The sequence below is a fragment of the Clarias gariepinus genome, chromosome 26 (assembly GCF_024256425.1).
Source record: "Clarias gariepinus isolate MV-2021 ecotype Netherlands chromosome 26, CGAR_prim_01v2, whole genome shotgun sequence".
Taxonomy (NCBI): Eukaryota; Metazoa; Chordata; class Actinopteri; order Siluriformes; family Clariidae; genus Clarias; species Clarias gariepinus.
In genome coordinates this window covers 1,772,231-1,791,228 of record NC_071125.1, presented here as the reverse complement: position 1 = coordinate 1,791,228, position 18,998 = coordinate 1,772,231, and the positions used below count along the sequence as shown (strand labels likewise).

At 39.3% G+C, this 18,998-nt stretch overlaps 1 protein-coding gene across 1 annotated transcript in view; it reads right to left on the bottom strand.

The window, feature by feature from the left end:
• sv2a (synaptic vesicle glycoprotein 2A) overlaps nt 1-14,465 on the bottom strand; it is a 41,352-nt gene extending 26,887 nt beyond the window's left edge. Inside the window, exon 1 of the mRNA XM_053488243.1 lies at nt 14,294-14,465. The gene's annotated coding sequence lies outside the window, so the exon portion shown is untranslated. The remainder of the gene's footprint in view (nt 1-14,293) is intronic.
• Nucleotides 14,466-18,998: the final 4,533 nt, after the last annotated feature.

The window sequence follows — 18,998 nt, the reverse complement described above, 5'->3', positions numbered from 1 at the left end:
AATATTACCGTGAGTGTGTCTTCGCTCCCAAATTACTCTGCTGTAAAAATGTAAAAATATAAAAATGAATGAATTAAATAATGGCAACTAAGCATTAATGGTGTTTGTAGCGCTGGTTGTTATGTACGTGCATTTGCTAGCATCAGCAGTATGCCCCCTAGTGGTCCTTTAGTAAACACAAAGTGCTCTTACTGCAGCAACCAGAGTTTGTGTCGCGCTCAGACCCTCAGTGTGGAATTTATATTGTTCTGAAGTCTTTTTCGTAACATTTTTTTAAAAGGATATGTTGAATTCGTTTATTCCATTGTTATTTAGTCAACGTTGTTTCAACATCATTTCATCAATGCTAATACCAGCATTTTTGCTAATACCAAATTAACAACACCACAAACCTATGCTAACTAACTAAATTGATGGGGAAACAAACTACTGTATTTACGGCACTTTGCTCCCTTATACCTACGTAGGTGGCAAGCTAATTACTGCAGTCAATAAGTCTTAAATGTATGTACTTCTAAATATAATCATTAGACCATTTGTGGCCATAGTAAATGATTCTGGGAAGAATTTTTAGCGCCTGCTATTAAATCGCTCATCGGGTTTTGTGTATGCAGGGCGATCCTCGTATTGATTCTCCTCAATGTCCTGCAAAGTCAAACCAGCGACTGATCTATAAACCAAATACATTATGGATCATTATTGACTGAGGTCTGATGATGTGAAACCTTAAACGTGTGTCATTCTGAGAATGCACTCATCTGAGAAGGGCTTCATCTGTGTGACAGTGCGGAGGGAGAGTACTGCGCTTGTGACCGCTTCACCAACATTCTCTTTGCTAATGACTCAGCAGGGAGCAGTACTCTTTCCTCTGCACCAAGCGCTTACATTTCAATTAGATTCACATCACCGCTGCTAAGTAAAAGCTTGAGGTTAACCAGAACTGCTGTACGCCAATGCTGGAGAATTAAAGATTGCAGCTTTTCCACACGAATCCTGACCCCAGTTTTGGCAGTTTTGTGGTGCAATCAGCCAGCGGTGATGAGAACAAACGGGAGTGTACCAAACTGGCCGGGTGTCCGTCAGCAGTGATAGAGAGCATCTCCTGCTTGCATCCTCATTAGTAGTGACTCGACTCTGAAACTGCGATTGTGTTGGGGTGGGTAAGTGCCAGCGCTTGTTTAGCACTGATGAAAGACCCATTTATGTAATCTAATTTTTTCAAGCGGCATTGATGGTGCCACTGGGAACGCTGCATTTCTCTGAAACTCTGAGGCTACAAAAGAACAATATGACATCTGCAATTCAGGATGCAAAAGACAGGAAAGGGTGTGTGGGGGTTGGGGATTGGGGGTTGTCACTGCACCAAAGTCTGCATCAATCAGCTGCGGCTGGTGCTGAAAAATCCCAGAGGAGCTCGCTCGTGAGCAGACGAGAAGGGAATACCCGATTGGAAAGAGACGGAGCGATCGTATAACCCAGGGTTCTTACAGTCCTAATTGTCCGAGAGAGATACGTGAATCAGGATCAAGTTGAAGGATTAGGGGATCACTAAACCATGACATCTAGAGCAGGCAGGAGCAAGCTGAGACAACCTATTAACAAAACGCTTGGTATAAAGGAAGAAAGAACACTTTAAATACTGTGGCTGTGTGATTGAGTCCAGGTCCGTTCTAGTGATCTGGTTATCGTGATCATGAAAGGTCACAGCAGCCATGTTTGTAAGCCATGCTGTACTCATGAAGACATGATGCTCAAAAAGGACACTGTAACAGAAATCTTGAAAAAAAAAACGTATATAATGAAACACATGAAAGACAAACGTACATACTGTAAGACATGTGTGAGAACTGAGAACACGGAGCCAAAGCTAAACAAAAGATGCTGATTTGGCAAAAGTACGAAGATACATGAAGGCGCTTTCCATGCTGCAGGTTTGATTTGAAGAAAAATCCATCAAAGCGTGATGTTTCAGAGCTGCCGTGAGTCACACTAGATTGGCTTTAACGCTAATTTATACTCAGAGCTGCAGAGTCTCATTCTGTGGCTGCACATGTCTCAGGGGAAGCACGTGTTAACCCTCACCCTCTGGTTGTTAGCTGTCGTCCACCAGGGGAGAAGTAGTAGGTGGGAAATTGGAAGAAGATGAGGTGCAAATGTAAAAAAAAAAATAAAATGTGATTGATAAAAAAGGCATGAGAAGTACAGATAGTATGTAGGAAATTTTGTTGGGCAGATGGATGGAACCCAGAGGGAGAGTTCCCGTTTAGTCACGTTTATCCAAGCTAAATTCAGTGCTTTAAAAACAGATCAGAAAACAATCATTAAAAATGACATGTTTACGAGGTGTGTTCAAGTCAAACTGGGACTTTTGATAAACTTTCTGGAGAATGAAGGCGTAAAAGCGAGTGACGTTTAGCCGCAGAGACTCCTAGCCGCAGTAAAACGTGAACGGTGCAAACACTTTAAAGGAGTGGAAACGCCTGATCCTTGAATATCGATGGACAGCTTGACAACTAGGGGAAGAGACGCATCTTTCTGTAGGAAGTGTACACACAATCACTCACCAACATGAACTTGGCTGGGAATTATTGGCACACTACTGTCCTCGCTCCAAGCCATTTCCACACGTTTGTGGCATTAAAGGAGTTCCTGGGAGGCCAGAGTTTCAGATGTGACGCAGGAATTCCGATCATGGCTCTGTTTTACCGGAGAAATTTCGTACCTTGATGGTGTCCAAGCACTAGTGAAACACTGGGAAAAGTGCATCAGTGTAGCAGGGGATAAGGGAAGAGTTTTTTAATTCTTCTGCACAATCAAAAGTCCCAGTTTTAGATTTGCATCTCGTTTGCCATTTGGTACAGTATAAAAGATGTAAAGGTCTCCATAGGCGCCATAAATGTCAAACATGATAATCCTAAAAGGGTAAAGAGCTTAACCTGGTCTGATACGCCTTTCGCTTTGAACTTGCTAATCATACTGATAATCCGTCTGCTGGAGAGTTACAGATTTACAGGTTTACGATGTGGATGTAGTGGTTCATGGTCCTGCACAGAGATAACGGAGAGCAACCCCAACAACCACTGCACCAGATTTAAGGTGTAGGTGGATGAGTCAGACTAATTAACCACAAGGAGAAAAGAAGATGCTTGCGGCTTTATGGAAATATTGTTCTAATGAATGATCGTGGCGAGGCTCATTTGTAACTATGCAGCCTTTTCCATTAGACAGCGTCGTATTAGCGGCCCTGATGACTCACAGCATCCCTGCTCCGAACGCTATCATCTCCCACTGTCAGCTCCACATCACCCACCCACACACACCACCTGATGTCTACTGTACCTTCCATCCAGATCATCCTTCAGTCCTTCTCTATAATCACAGCTGGACTACAGCGGCGCGACGTCCATTTCAACGCTCCTGTGCTAAGCAGAAGTCTTTTTCTGTGTCATTATTAAAATAGATGGGGTGAAAACCAACAGATTTTGGATTCTGACTGGTCAGAAGGTGTTGAGTAATGTGCCATTCAACAGCTCCGACAGCTGCAAAACACAGCTTTGTGTTAATATTCATATCAATGCGCTCGTTTTAATAGAATCTATCGTTTCTATAGTAACGGCTTATTCTCATAATCACAGCGTCTTTCTTTGTATAACAAAGAAATGCATAATTGTTCTCTAAGGAGAAATGTGTTTCTTTAACACTGCTGGAAGGAGTCTCCAGTAACAGTCAGAACTGAAGGTTTAGCATTAAATGGAATAGAAATTTGGGAAAGTTCAATCAGAGGACGCTCTGGTCTGTGCCAGTAAACCATGTGAACATGAGCGTCTGTCTGTGTTGACGAAACCCGACAGGATCTATCTTCTTCTACGGATCTTCACGCTACATTATCGTCCTGGTGCTATACACACGTCTGTGCGTCAAGCTGTAATGATAAAAAAAAACATAAATCTCTGTCCAAGAAACACAACAGGAGAAGTCCTGCCAGTGTGTGTCAACATGGAAGCTTCGAATGTCAAACCGTGCATTTTTTTCGATGTTAAGTGTTCAGATACGTCATGTAGAAAGAAAATTATCATTACTTTTAAAACCAGAATATGGAAATGAAATGGAAAACTTTTGAGCCCAAAAATGTTTTTTTTTAAAACAACTGATAATAACCATAAAAAACATGTAACCATATACGTCTGTGGCATTGCTTTGTCTATGTGACCCATATTTATTCTCAGTCACGGGGTTATAGTTGGTTCAAATGAAATAAAATTACTTTCATCATATTGTCATAACGGCACTGTGGCTTAGAACTGTCACCTTGCACCTGCAGGGTCCGGGTTCGATTCCCGCCTCCAGTCTGTGTGCATGGAGTTTGCATGTTCTCCCCGTACTTGGTGGGTTTCCTCCGGGTACTCCGGTTTCCTCCACAGTCACACAGTGTGTGTGTGTGTGTGTGTGTGTGTGCGCCCAGTGAGGGATTGGCACCCACTCCCTGCCTTGTGCCCTACTGTACGTCTACTGGGATAGGCTTCAAGCCCACAATGACCCTGTATACAGGATAAAGCGGTATAGACAATGAGTGGGTGAGTGTTATTGCCTGGGTTGTGCTGAAATAATTATATAACACACTCTATGTTGCACAATCCTGAAGTATGTACTGTATATATTCGTTAAAACATAGCAATGCAAAAAAAAAAAAAAAAAGCTCCGGGTTTCATGTTTTGTGATAACAGCACAATGGAATGTTTTATTAGTTACTAGTTGCACATTCACTCATATACACTTTTATTAAGAGGTTTGAAACACATTGTTCTCCTAATCATGCACTTTCCAGCCGCTTGCGCTTATAAACAGACTGGATTCCGATTTTACAAGCTACGCCTCTGCTATCTGTATTAACAGCTCCAGTCCTGTTCCTAGTGTCTTAAAATAGTCCCTGTCCATTCCAGCCCACTCTTTTACTGTCTAGGTGTGTGACGCAGGTAGAGCTGACTGTTATTTACCTGATTACGTCCAAAATAATCCCATAATCCAACCACGTCTTAATAATCTTAATAATAATATAATATTCGATTAAGAATGTTATTTGTTCTTAATCGGATGAGAGGTGTTATATTGGTGTAATGACCCTGTGATGCCGCTCAGGCTGTTTTTAAAATTTAGGACGACTTTGATAAAATCATGTTGAGATAACGTTGTATGAACGCCCCAATCATAACGTCAATACAACAAATTGTAACCTTTATTTGGAACGTTTATGCGGATTAACATCCACTCGCCCAAAGCACTTTGACGTGATGCCACCTTTAAATCACCATAACAGGGTTTAGAATCCGGATCAGAGATTGGCACTGACACAACACTTCCTGTACACAGCGTGTGTATCTCCCATCATGCACCTCTCAGTCTTGTAATATCTGATTCCAATCTGATTCATTTTCACCGATCAGCCATAACATTATCAGTCAGTAGCACTGATTATCTCGAAGTAGGAGGGATTTACTAGGCAGCCAGGGAACATGATGTGTTGGAAGCAGGACAAAATGTGCAAGCGTAAGGATTTGAGTGACTTTGACAAGAGCAACTTTAACACTGCAGCTCTTGTGGGATGTTCCCAGCCTGCAGTCAGGACCTACCAAAAGTGCTCCAAGGAAGGAAAACTGGTGAACCAACAACAGGCTCATGATCAGCCAAGGCTCAGTGATGCACATAGGAAGCGAGGGCTGGCCCGTGTTGTCCGATCCAGTAGACCTTTATGATAGAGCATCGATACGGAGGTTATAATCCAATACCGTGCTCATCAAATGATACGCTTATCAAAGTGTTTTTAAAACAATCATCCGAATCCAAGAAACACTAAACCTCCAATATGATGAATATCTTGAAAATCAGGCAAGATAATGCTTTTATTTCTGTTCAAATCTACAAAATATTAGGAAGAACAATGACAGGGAAGGCCAGTGGGATGTTACTGGTGTCCAGGGTGGGATGAGACGTCTGGCATCTTCGAGCTACATAAATAAGATAATACTGATCAAATTGGTCAGTTTACTTCTGCGAGCACTGAACACTGAGACGAGACGCAACTCCCGACTGCTATACTGTAGCTCTGGTCACGCTCACACTCTCCAAATAACCTGTGAACATAAAACCCATCCTGAGGAGTTCGTCACGAGCAGCACACAACAAAATAAATCAAATGTTTCATGACTTCCCTAATTAAAAAAAAAAAAACTCCCACGTGAATGTTTCTCGTTATTAGTAAAGAAGCGTCCCAAAAGTGCATTCCTTCTTCTGCACCGTACATGTTGTCGCTCATGTAAACCTTAATAGAAATACACTGCGTGCAATTAATCAAAAGACAATAAGGGCCGGTTTGCATTAGTAAAGGTCGTGACATCATTATTAGGCGCATTAGCATTTTTAGTTGCCTTATTGCTTTAATCTGGACGAGATGAAGAGCCGCTGGAGACGCAACAATGACGCTTTACAAACGACACACAATAGAAGCTGTTTGCTGTTTGTCCGCGGCATGAATAGCTCCAGAATGAGGCACGTCTGGATTCGTTCAGGGGATAAAACAGAAAGCAAAGGCACCGTTTAAAATTCGGAGCTGTTTTTGTCTTCCAGAGCTCACTGTACAGTACATTCACTTCATCTTTAAATAATGATTATTTCAGCGTTAATGTGAGAATCCATGATATACTTCACAGACTCATAAGACTCATCGGAATCAAACCGAAACGAGAAAACGAAATTCCTTATTTCTTCAGTGATCCATCTGATATTGACTGATTGTGACATGTGACATTTTGCTCTCTGTTTCATTTCTCTCTGTTTGTTTAAGGTGTTCAGGCCTTACGAGATAATCCGCTAGATTTTGGGAAGACCTTGAGTAGCATGAAATCTAGCAAGCTTTCATGGAGAGAGGACAATTATCAGAGCCAGCACTTATCTCTGCTCGCTCTCTGCACTCGCTGTCACCATGGACACACTCGCTCCATCATCCTGACTACAGCTCGTCCATTCGCAACTCGGCGCGAGCCAGGAAACTCTCACCTCCCCGAGGTCTCTCTGTTTGGATTCAGCTCGGTCTATTCCAGTGACCTAGACTAGCTTTCAATCACAAATTCCACAAAAATTCTAATCAGAGGATGAGAGGCCTGTGATTTTCGGTCACGGAGGTGAACAGTGAGCGGTGTAAAGCGGTGTGGGTGAAAAGAAACGTCTGTTAGTGAGTGAATACGAGGAGATAGACTGTAGATGGAAAGGAAATATTTTCCAACATAGCTATAAACACAGTGTGTGTGATGTGGTTTTATACCTTAAGGCTCAGTCTTGATTTAAATCAAGCAACCTCATCGTCACCAGCACTAAACCAATCTGTGTATCACTGATAATAACTAATCTAGTCTCGAGATGAAGCTAGGAGAGTTAGTTATAAATCACGAGCATGTTTTGGGTGAACTGATTTTTTTTTTTTTGCTTAATTAAAGCAGCACAAAATTTTTTATGTACTACACTATTTAAATTCATTTTGCATTTAATTCAGTTGCATTCAGTTTTGAATCGTTTTGATTTCCTCCCAGAACGACTCTTTCACACTCCGAGTCCTGGATTAAGGCCGAGCCTTAATCCAGATAACCTTGTGATAACCTGGTGCTTCAGTACAGTCAGGTGGTCAGCTGACTTCGTTTTATTGCCCCATAACGTTACTGAGTCTCGACCTGAGTAACTGATCAACCCCAGATCATAACACTGTCTCCAGAGGCTTGTACAGTGGACACTATGCATGATGGGAGCATCGCTTCGTGTCCTTCCCTTCTTACCCTGACACGCCCATCACTCTGGAATAGGCTCAGTCTGGACTCATCAGGTCACATGACCCTTTTCCATCGCTCCAAAGTCCAGTGTTTATGCTCTCTAGGAAACTGACGCCCTTTTGTCTGATGAGTCTCAATAACAAGTGGTTTTCTTACGGACACACATCTGTTTAGTCCCAGTCTTGTGAGTCCTCATCGCATTGTGTGTGTGTGTATGGAAATGCTCCTACTTTCAGCATAATGCTTCCAGGTTTTAATAGTCTGCTGGCCAGGTGGTCTCAGTAATCCCCTTAGTTGTTTTCTTCGCTTGATGCATTATATTAATTTGACTTCTGAAACTGTGATTTTTTTTTTATGCCAAGGTAGTGTATAAGGATAAAGCAACTCAAACTGCAACATACAGTACTTTTAAACGGAATGAATTTCACAAAATACAATAAAAGTTTACTGAATCACAAAAACATCATATGATTTTGCATAAATTTTAGAGACACGCTCAGAAAATAGATTAAATACTTAATAAAAAAAACGTTTCACTTAACTTCGACATTAATGTATACTCTCGTAATGACATTTTTCATATTTACGTGATTATTTATAGCAGTTAACATAATTCTGTAATAAAACATGATCTAAAACAGTTAAGGTTAGCGTTAGGAATGAGTGTTAGTGCTTATTTGTTTTTCTATATGTTTACGACTTGCTTAATGTTTAACAGAATCCCTCTCTCCCTCTCTCTCTCTTTCTCCCTCTCTCTCTTAACTCCACCCTGTTCCTATTAATATGCCTGACTCAGGTACTTAATAATACATTTCAAGCTAGACGATAAAAAAAAAAATCCTAAATATTAAGCTTGAATACCAGATCTATACCTTATCCTTACAGCAGTTATTTACTTTCTAAACAAAGACACACAAAAGGCTTTCCTGTGTGTGTCAGGGATCCTGCCGTCGGCAGGTGTGTGTGCACAGGTGGGGGTGGAAATAAACGCTGGAGGAAATGTGACTGAGACCCAAATCACCTTCCACTGTTATAATAACAAAATCCAGACATTTTGTCCTACTTTTATTTCTCGTAATTGCTCTAAGACTAAATAGACTATGTTGTGAACTTGGTGATACAAACATGAAGACTGGAACTGCTTTAAAGGTTCGGCTTATCAGATATTCTGGAACGGTAGTGATATTATTTAATAGAGCATTAATCAGTGATAAGGTCACAATTTGTTGCAAATGTCCTCATAATGCATCAACTCCACCCCTAATCCTTTTAGAAATTATTAATCCTAATCTTTTTAGGTCCCATATTACAAATATTACAATATCACATTGCATTGTGATATTCTATCTAATTAGATTTTCAAATTATTCTGTAATTTGCTTTAAGCTGTAATAGTTATTATAGGTTCTTACAAGTATTAAATCTTTTTTTTAAGTATTTAATAAAGTTTACGTGTTGTTTACTTTGTTGACTAATGTTGACTTTAAATTTTATGTTCCATACAAAGCAATATTTCTTTTCCTGCAAAAAATGTTGCTCCACACTCCAGACCACTAGGTGGCAATATTGCACCAACAGCACATAAATTCAAAAGAAGAAGTGATCAAGAAACGAGTATTTTTTAAGTAGTTTTGGGAAATGGCCAAGTCTGTTGTATACTTTTAAAGAAATTACCAATTTTAGACAATTTAACGTTAAATTGAAAAATGAGTTTTGGGATTAAATGAATCGAATCAACCTTAATCGGTTTAATCGCACAGCTCTACTTAGTACCTAGTAATTTATTTTAACCCATCTCCAAAAATATTGTGTTCATAAAGTTTACGTTATGAGAAAGTTTCACATCCTGTTCGTCATTCACAATAAAATCTGCGACTTGTTTCCAGAGATTCAGCTACGAATTAAAATTTTCTTTTCGAATCACACATTAAAGATTCCAGCAGCTTTATTTAATTTGAAAGCCGACCAGATAAAGGAAACAGGAGATTCATAGGACGGTTTTGTGCTCTGTTTATACAAACCTCACTCACTCACTCATCATCTACACCGCTTTATCCTCCTTTATCCCAGTAGACTTACAGTAGGACACCCTGGATGTGGTGCCAACCATCGCAGGGCACACACACACACTACGGGCAATTTGGGACACCAATTAGCCTAATTTACATGTCTTTGGACGGTGGGAGGAAACCAGAGTTCCCAGAGGAAACCCACCAAACTCCATGCACATGAGGTGGGAATCGAACCTGGCTGGGAATCGAACACAGACCCTGAAGGTGCAGGGAGACAGTGCTGACCACTGAGCCACCGTGTCCTGTGCGATGTCCGGTTCGCCGTTGGTTGTTGTGATGAAAGCCGATGTGTGTGGTGCAGCAGGTCGTGGGATTTGAAGCAACAAGTAACTCGAAAGCAAGTTTGTTCAAATATACACCCCAAATAAAAAAATTAAAAAAAGAGCAATAATGAGCAGGGTTTTATCTTTCCACACTGGTGACTCCCTGTCTACTGAGGCTAGTAATCCTCTAAGAAAATGAATACCAGCTAATAGCCTGGACACGTAATCTGCTTATCCCTGCTGCCCAGGCTACTGATTTATTCCTCATTTCCTGCACATTTAGTCCTGCAATTGCTACGAACTTTCTTTGGAAGTTATTGACGAAATCGACAGCATTGTGAAGACGAGACAGTTTGCTGTGCTTAGAGGCACCACAAAAAGCTTTTGAGGTGCCTTAAAATACTCGAGTTTTTCCTAGAGGTTTTCGTGACCGCTTTTGTCTGTGCGTTTGTGTTTATGCATTCAAAACTACTTATTCGAAATACTCCGGTGCAGCACATTTCGCCCACATGGGCAGCATTTCCTCGCAGGGATCAGAATAAAAAGGGAGACTTCTAAAGCTTTCCTCGTCCTCACGACCTGCCTGATTCATCTTAATGCTCTGCATCTGCTTGGAGCTTCTGTGCTTCTGGTTCTGCACCTCCTGCTTCAAAAGGTTTAACAAACGGATGCCTGGATGCTGTAGATTTGTTACCGCTGTAATCATAATGATCGTCAGGTGCGTTGAGACAATGTCTAGTTCTAAAAACGTTACATGCTGTAAGTATAATCTGTAGGCGTGAAATCGACTCTCCAGCCGTGTGCGTTACGTGAGAATAGAGCAGAAGGTCAACAGTACTAGAAAGATCCCTCTGATATTTGGTGAAAAATAGGTTCAAAGCACAAAGACCAGATCCCAAACCAATGGCGCCATTTTAACATCCAGCTAATGAGCTTGTCTACAAATCCGATCAAACCCTTTATGATCACGTCTCCAGACGTAACCCAGAGCACGACATAATTAGCTTAAATAAAAAGCCGACTCAAGGAGTGTCACGTGATCTCCAGGATCCTCCTGGAAGACGCAATAAGTCTAAAAGAAGCACTTTCTGCCTGCGAAGGCTTTCTACGACCGCCCAGTACCTCCAGATGGCTCCTCCGAGGGTTCCTCTCAAGGTTAGACGGTCGAGAGCAAAGGAGGAAAAGCTTTGCAAAAAACAAGCACGAGAATGGAGATTATTAATGAAACATCTTGAAAAGGGGTCCTGTGGACCAGAAGGAGACGAGCAAGCGAGCAGGCAGATGAAGCTGCTGAACGGGTGGACGCTTCTGTTCGCTAACAGCCCATTAGATCAGTGTTTGGAACAAGTGATCAGTAGGAGCATGTGTAATGTGACTGAGGATTCATATCCGGGAAAATTAGCATCGGTTCTGATCACGGTAATGAACATTAAGAAGTGTGAACTAAGCTAGAACCAAGCTTGCTGAGAACGTGGGTTTTGGTGGAAAAAGCAAGTCTGCCAGTTTTAGGGATAGTTTTAAAATAGTTCGAGATGTTCTTAATTAAAAATTTAAAAGAATCTAAATTAAACGCGATCCATTTCCACAAAACATGGGCTCGGGTAATGTACATCCGGGAGCCGTTCAAAACTTTGCGTTTGTGTCAGTGGAAAGCAAAGCGAAATGAATTTACATATTTTTTGTAGTTTTTTTTTTTTTTTTTTTGCATTTTGTGCAAGATTTAGTGAAGACATAGCACCAAGTGTCCCAAGAATGTTATCAATGACGGCAGCAAGAAGAAAACGGAGACACTTTTCAGTTTAGGTTTTTAAAGCAGCTGGTGCCAAGAGGAATCATAAATTAAGGTTAAGTGAGGTTTAATGTCTATTTCGTTTGTATTTTACTTCATTAACATGTATTCTCTAAATGTTTAGATAATATGATTGTAGTGTTGGAAATTGGTAATATTGGTCATTTGTTTTTGGGTGGCTGGAACAGATTATCTGCATTTGGATTTTTTTTTTTGGAAAATGCGTTTTACAATACAGAATTTCGCCTGAAACGAATTACATCCGTATGTTAAGGTACCGCTGTATTAGGAACTATACATCCTCGAGTCAATGACAGCACACTAAACCAGAATAATGTGTTCATACTTCATCAGTTGCGTGATTGCATGAACTAGGTACGTGATTTGGGAAAAAATAATAATCTATCCAAAAAATTTTAACAATACAATCTTATGAAAGCGATTCAACGATGCAATTAATTCATTTGTTTTCCTTAAATACAGAAAGCTAAAACATCATGTTATGTCAAAAAATTAAAATAATAAATAATTGCAATATAGAACGGTTCTCTTATATACCGGCAACATTTTTTGGACTTCTTTTTTCCCTAATACAATCTCAACTAAATTCTCTAACATGATCATCTTTTTTTTCATTATTCGACGACAGCCCCTCCGGCAATAGATCTGTGATTAATTATATTAACTATGTTATGTCTTACATCATCAATCAGCGTGATCTGTGAGTTCTAATGTGTGGAAAACACATGAAAAATATGTGGCAACTAAATCCATTAGCGCGTTTTTCTTTGCGTTCCGCTGTAGCTACTAGCGTACCTGTACCCGCCCCATTTGTCTGCTGTTCTCCTATTGGTGGATTCTAAATGAGCGTTGGAGCAGCGATCACACTCTGAGATTTCAATCGGAACTTTGTCGATGGCTCGGCATTAAACTGGCAGCCGATCATGTCTCGAAATGTCTCGAAGAAGATGTCTCAAAGATCTCACAATGAAGGAAATTTTAAAACCGCGTGAGCCTGCGTTATGATGTATTGTATCTTTAGGAGACAGAGATTAGATGTTCCATTTAGATTGGAAGGAAAGCTGCAAATCTAAGTGATTTGTAGTCGATTTATGGGAAACCATTATGGTTTGAGTGAAATCTGTGTGCCGTTTCATCACTGGGTGGTATTTCATGTCACATGATGAAGACAATCACCATTATTCACACGCTGTGCACACGCCAAATCCATTGGTGTGTTATTCATCCTCCAATCTGCTGCTGAATCGTGACTCGTGAATCTACACAGCTCTACTCCAGCTCTATAAGCCATGCATACACACATGCAAAATAAATAAATAAATAAATAAAATGCATATAGGAAGAAAATCCATCCTGTCATCTTCATCATCCTCATCATAATTTTTTTTCATTTTTTTATTCCTTTTTCCTTCCCTTTGCTGCTGCTTGTGCTGCAAGGTCATTGCTCGCGTCATGACGACAATCCAAAGGAGAAAAAAAGCCGCATTTTCCAGCATGACACACACACACATACACACAGAGACAGACAGCTCTGATCAACGACGCGTTATAACGTCTTTATAACGTGCTCACACATGCAGACACAGAAAAAGGGCATCAGTTGAAGGGTTTCAGCTCGACATTGTGCCCCGGCACGAAGGTGAAGCAAGGGGCGAGGCTCAGGCTTGTGTCCAATTAATGTCAGAAAGCAACCTGCTCAATTAATCTCCTAATCAGAAACGTGTGCGAAGAGAAAACAATCATTCCAGCTCTGAAATGGATTGCAATTGGGAAGAAATCGAGCTTGTAGATGACACATGGAGAATTATTATGATCATTATTCATCTTTTGCATCATCGGTACTACGATAGAGTTCAGAAATGAGATGAATCAATTAATACGAGCTCTACATCCCGACTACACGTCTCATCCATACGGTAGATTATTATTCATCTTTTTCGTCTGGATCATCATCATTACTACAGACTCAGGAAAATCTGATCAATTAATTCATAAGAGATTTATATCTTTAATACACTTCTAATCCATAGAGTACATCATTATTATTATTATTATTATTATTATTATTATTATTAATAATAATATTTTTTGCATCTTCAGTACTAGACAACCTATAATAAAAAATCCCCTCCAAAAATCAGATCAATCATTTAATAAGAGCTTTACAGACCCAATACACTTCTCATCTATAGAGTAGAATGTTTATAGTTATAATTATGGTTAATAATAATAATAATAATGATAATGATGATAATAATAATGCTGCTGATGTTATTGTTACATTGTCAGATGATTCCTTTCATGTTCATCACTCAGCCTCTCAGTAACACTCACCTGCCTCTTTGATCTCGTTTTTCTCTCCTTTAGAGTTGATTTGCTCGGAAACGCAGTGTTTTCTGTATATTATTCGAAAGAAATAAACACCAAGAGTAATAATGATGATGATAATTGTGCGATGTCTGATTAACAGCTCGGTTTCCCGGTGTAACAGGAGGACTCAGCTCTCTCTCCTCTACTACACCGAGACTCAGCTCCCCCCTCCCCCCTCTGTTCCAGCGCGCGCGACCGGACCATTCTCACCCCGAGCGCAGGGACACACACACACACACACACACACACACCAAACACTATAGCCACTTCATTATTATTATTATTATGATGATGATGATTATTGTACACTATCCGATGACGTCATCCCCATCCTCCGCTCTCGGTCCTGTAGAAGTGATCACACTGATGGAGTGAGTTGGTGCCGCCCTGGTGACGTCCTGCACTAACATACTCCACTACAATATAGCATGTAACGTGTGTGTGTGTGTGTGTGTGGTTCGACGTAACATTCTCTCCACATGCACACTAATCCGCACGCGCCCTCCGCAGCCATCACCGACTGCCTAGTGCACATCATCATCATCATCATCATCATCATGGTCCTGACAAAAAAAATGTTTTTACTGATAATTAGCAGGTGCACGAGACAGAGAGAGAGAGAGAGAGAGAGAGAGAGAGAGAGCATGCATAGGATACAAGGATAGATGATAATAAGAAAATTGTGATTATGGCTTACAGCTATAGTATCATCTGATTGGATATATATATATACTTTAGCTTTAGAGTATACTTTATATATATATATATATATATATATATATATATATATATATATATACAGGTGCAATAGTAATATTCTAAAATAGTAACATAATAAAATATTAATATTCAAATTTTGTGAGATAATGAATTTTGGGTTATTTTTAGCTGTAAGCCAAATTAAAATAAATAAACACTTAAAAAATATCAATATAATAATTATATTTATAATTACTATATTATATAATGATTCAATAATTATAATAATTATATTATCATATTATGAATCTATATAATAGATATGCAAGTTTCACTTTTTGAATTTAATTACTGAAATAAATAAATAAATAAATAAATATATACTGTATATTTAGGTATATGTGTGTGTATATATATATACACACACACACACACATACACACTGCTGTACCTCAGGGTGCTGAAATATGTAAGAAGGTCTGGTCTATTAAATATTCTTCGATTTTTTATCAAATTTCATATTTGTGTTTGGATTCAGATTGCAGTTTTAATACGTGGTCATTGAACACCTAAGCTTGTTTTATAATATCTACTGCACTTGAATAATATTTACAACAAAAGTAAACAACACTGCATGGAGTTTGCATGTTCTCCCCGTGATTGGTGGGTTTCCTTCAGGTACTCTGGTTTCCTCCCACAGTCCAAAGACATGCAGGTTAGATTAACTGCCGTCCCCACAATTGCCCATAGTGTGTGAATGAGTGTGTGAGTGTGTGTATGTGTGTGTGCCCTGCGATGGATTGGCACCCTGTCCAGGGTGTACCCTGCCTCGTGCCCTAAGTCTTCTGAGATAGACTCTGTGACCCTGCAACCCTGAATACAGGAGATATATATATATATATATAATAGCATAATCAACAAAATGATTTTAAATAACAGCAACGTTTTCAACAGCAGTAACATTATTTTTTTCAGTATTACAGCTTCTGCATTAACAACCACCACAGCTACAATGTTTTGAATATCATCACCAACAATTTTCTACATTAACAACCACGCTGTTAAATATCATCAACAACAATAAAAATTTCAATATCAACAATCAACACAACATTTACAATAGCAACAACAACTACTACTACGACTAAATAATAATAATAATAATAATAATAATAATAATAATAAATAATAAGAATGTTCAAACATTTACAACAGCAACATTGTTTTTCAACATAATTTTGAGCAACGACAGTAACAGTAACATTATCATCATCATGAACAACATTCTTAACATCAAAGACACTTTCAATATATTATACACTACTCACAATAAGTTCGGGATATTGTGAGAGACTTAGTGGATGTCATACATACGGTGTTTGTTTCACTTAGGGAGGCAATTGTATTGGGGTGATAGACACACCTCATTTTGTGTTTTCCATGTAATGGTCTCATTGTGTACAGGTGTGGGGCCAATCCCAAAAGACAACCTTTTTCAATGTGGCATCAATTTCAACATTCCAGTTCCGCCACCTTTCTGTTCATGGATGATAATGCTCCCTCACATCGTGGCAGGATTGTCACAGCTCGACTTCAGGAAGTTGGAGTTCCTCATATGGTATGACCATCAATGTCCCCTGACCTGAACCCCATAGAACACGTCTGGGACCAGTTGAAGCGGAGACTGGATGATCGTACCCCACCCCAACGTGACCTGGCAGAACTGTGTGTAGCACTTGTGGAAGAGTGGAACGCATTGCCTCAGAACAACATCATGAGGCTAGTGAGGAGCATGAGACGTCGCTGTCCAGCTGTCATCGCGGCAAATGGTGGAAACACCCGCTACTGACATTGTCAGTGTTTGTTATTTGGGGCTAACCCTGTTATTGTCTACATTTTGGGGGTCATAAATATTAAACTAATGAAAATGGTGTTTCTTCTCATACATCATTAGTCATATCAAAGGGAACTTTTACTTATTTAATTCAAATTCTGAGCAAATTGGCAAAGCATGCATGTAAATAACAATATCCCTAACTTATTGTGAGTAGTGTAAATATTTGTAGAATACCTTTACCATCAAAATCTTCAACATTAACAACTGTCACGTCAACACCATTTGCAACAGCAACAATATTTTCCACAATAACAACAACATTCACATCAACATTTACATCAACATTTTCAACAGTACCAATATTCAAAACAGAAACAATATTTTTCATGTCAGCAGAAGCAATCATTCTCAACATGAGCAACAATACTTGTTGAATGATTGTTAATATAAACAACAGCAAAACATTTTCAACAAACAACAACCACGACAAGATGTCAAAACGATCATCATCATTTTCAACAATAACATTTACATGAAGAACGTCTTCAGAAACAATGATGTTTTTAATGTTAATAACAACATCAATAACATTTTAAATACAAACACAAATACTGTAGAAGTAGCAGTGGGATGTTAGTTAGTTAGTTAGTAATTGATTAGTTGGTTAGTTAGTTGGTTGGTTAGTTAGTTAGTCGGTTGTTTAGTTAGTCAGTTGATTGGTTAGTTAGTTAGTTGGTAAGTTGGCTGGTTGGTTAGTTAGTTGGTTAGTTGATTGGTTAGTTAGTTAGTTAGTTAGTTAGTTAGTTAGTTAGTTAGTTAGTTAGTTAGTTAGTTAGTTAGTTAACCCACCATAATGTTTGTTAAATCTCAGTTTTTCAATGATTCTTTTTTATTTTAACAGATTGTCAGTGACAATAATATTATTTATCAAATAATATTTTTTTGGTTATTTATTTATTAGTTGTCTGGCAGATTTTTGTTTTGTTTGTTTGTTTGTTTGTTTGTTTGTTTGTTTTTGTCACGCCTAACATGTGCTCTCACAGATGTTGCAGCTTGAGCAGAATAATAACGAGAGATTCTGTGAGTGCGTTTAAAAGCAGGCTGATTTTTAGCCATGACCCATCACACATCCTCCAATTGTGTCATTATTCCTTCATCTCTGGTGTGTGTGTGTGTGTGTGTGTGTGTGTGTGTGTGTGTGTGTGTGTGTGTGTGTGTGTGATCACATATCACATCAGCACTAACAGCAGACTGTTGAGTTCTGTGCACATTTACATGAATTTAACTGCATGCATTTAAACTGGATTATGAATGATAAATGATTAGCAGTGAAGAGGATTAGATTTTAAATCCTGATCAGGTTTCTCCGTCTGCTTCATGTGAAACAGGGTGAAGTTCCAGGACTGAGAGGAACAGCTGAATGCTGCACACCTCGGCTCTGAATCACACACCGCTCCTGCTCTCATGCACTGCTTAGCAACAGGCTGTGAGATGATGTGACCGGGTTTCAAATGAGGCTTCATGCATGTCACTGCTGCATCACTCACACCTGACATCATCGCAGGCTCTGGAATGCGACGCTAAGGAATTCCTTTCTGTTAATACGAAGATATTAAAACACAAATCTAATGTTTAGATCAACAACACAATAATTATCACCTCTCATCTGTAAAACACACATAAACACACACACACACACACACACACACACACACACACACACAAACTCTCAGGTGACAGTTTATTAAATACCAGATAGGTGTAGTGCACTGGCTGTCTACGCCTGAGTGCAAAAGTTTACACACCCCAAACATGCAGGGACAAAAAATGAGATTTTATTTTTATTTAAGGACAATAATCCAGAATCCAGAGGTTTACCCTGAGCTTCTGTTTCTCTATCTAGCATTTCATTGCTGTTGTTTAAATTCTATTTAGAATAAAAGTTTAGCAACAGATCAATTCCCATCCATCCTCATGTAAAGATCTTATAATGCTTTATATCAATATATATATATACCCTCAAATGAGAGCAGAGAGGTGTTCAGACGCTAGAGAGTAGAACAACAGACATTGTCTTGTTGGGACAGTCTTATCATTTCAAGGCCTACACATTCACATTTCATAAAAACTTCA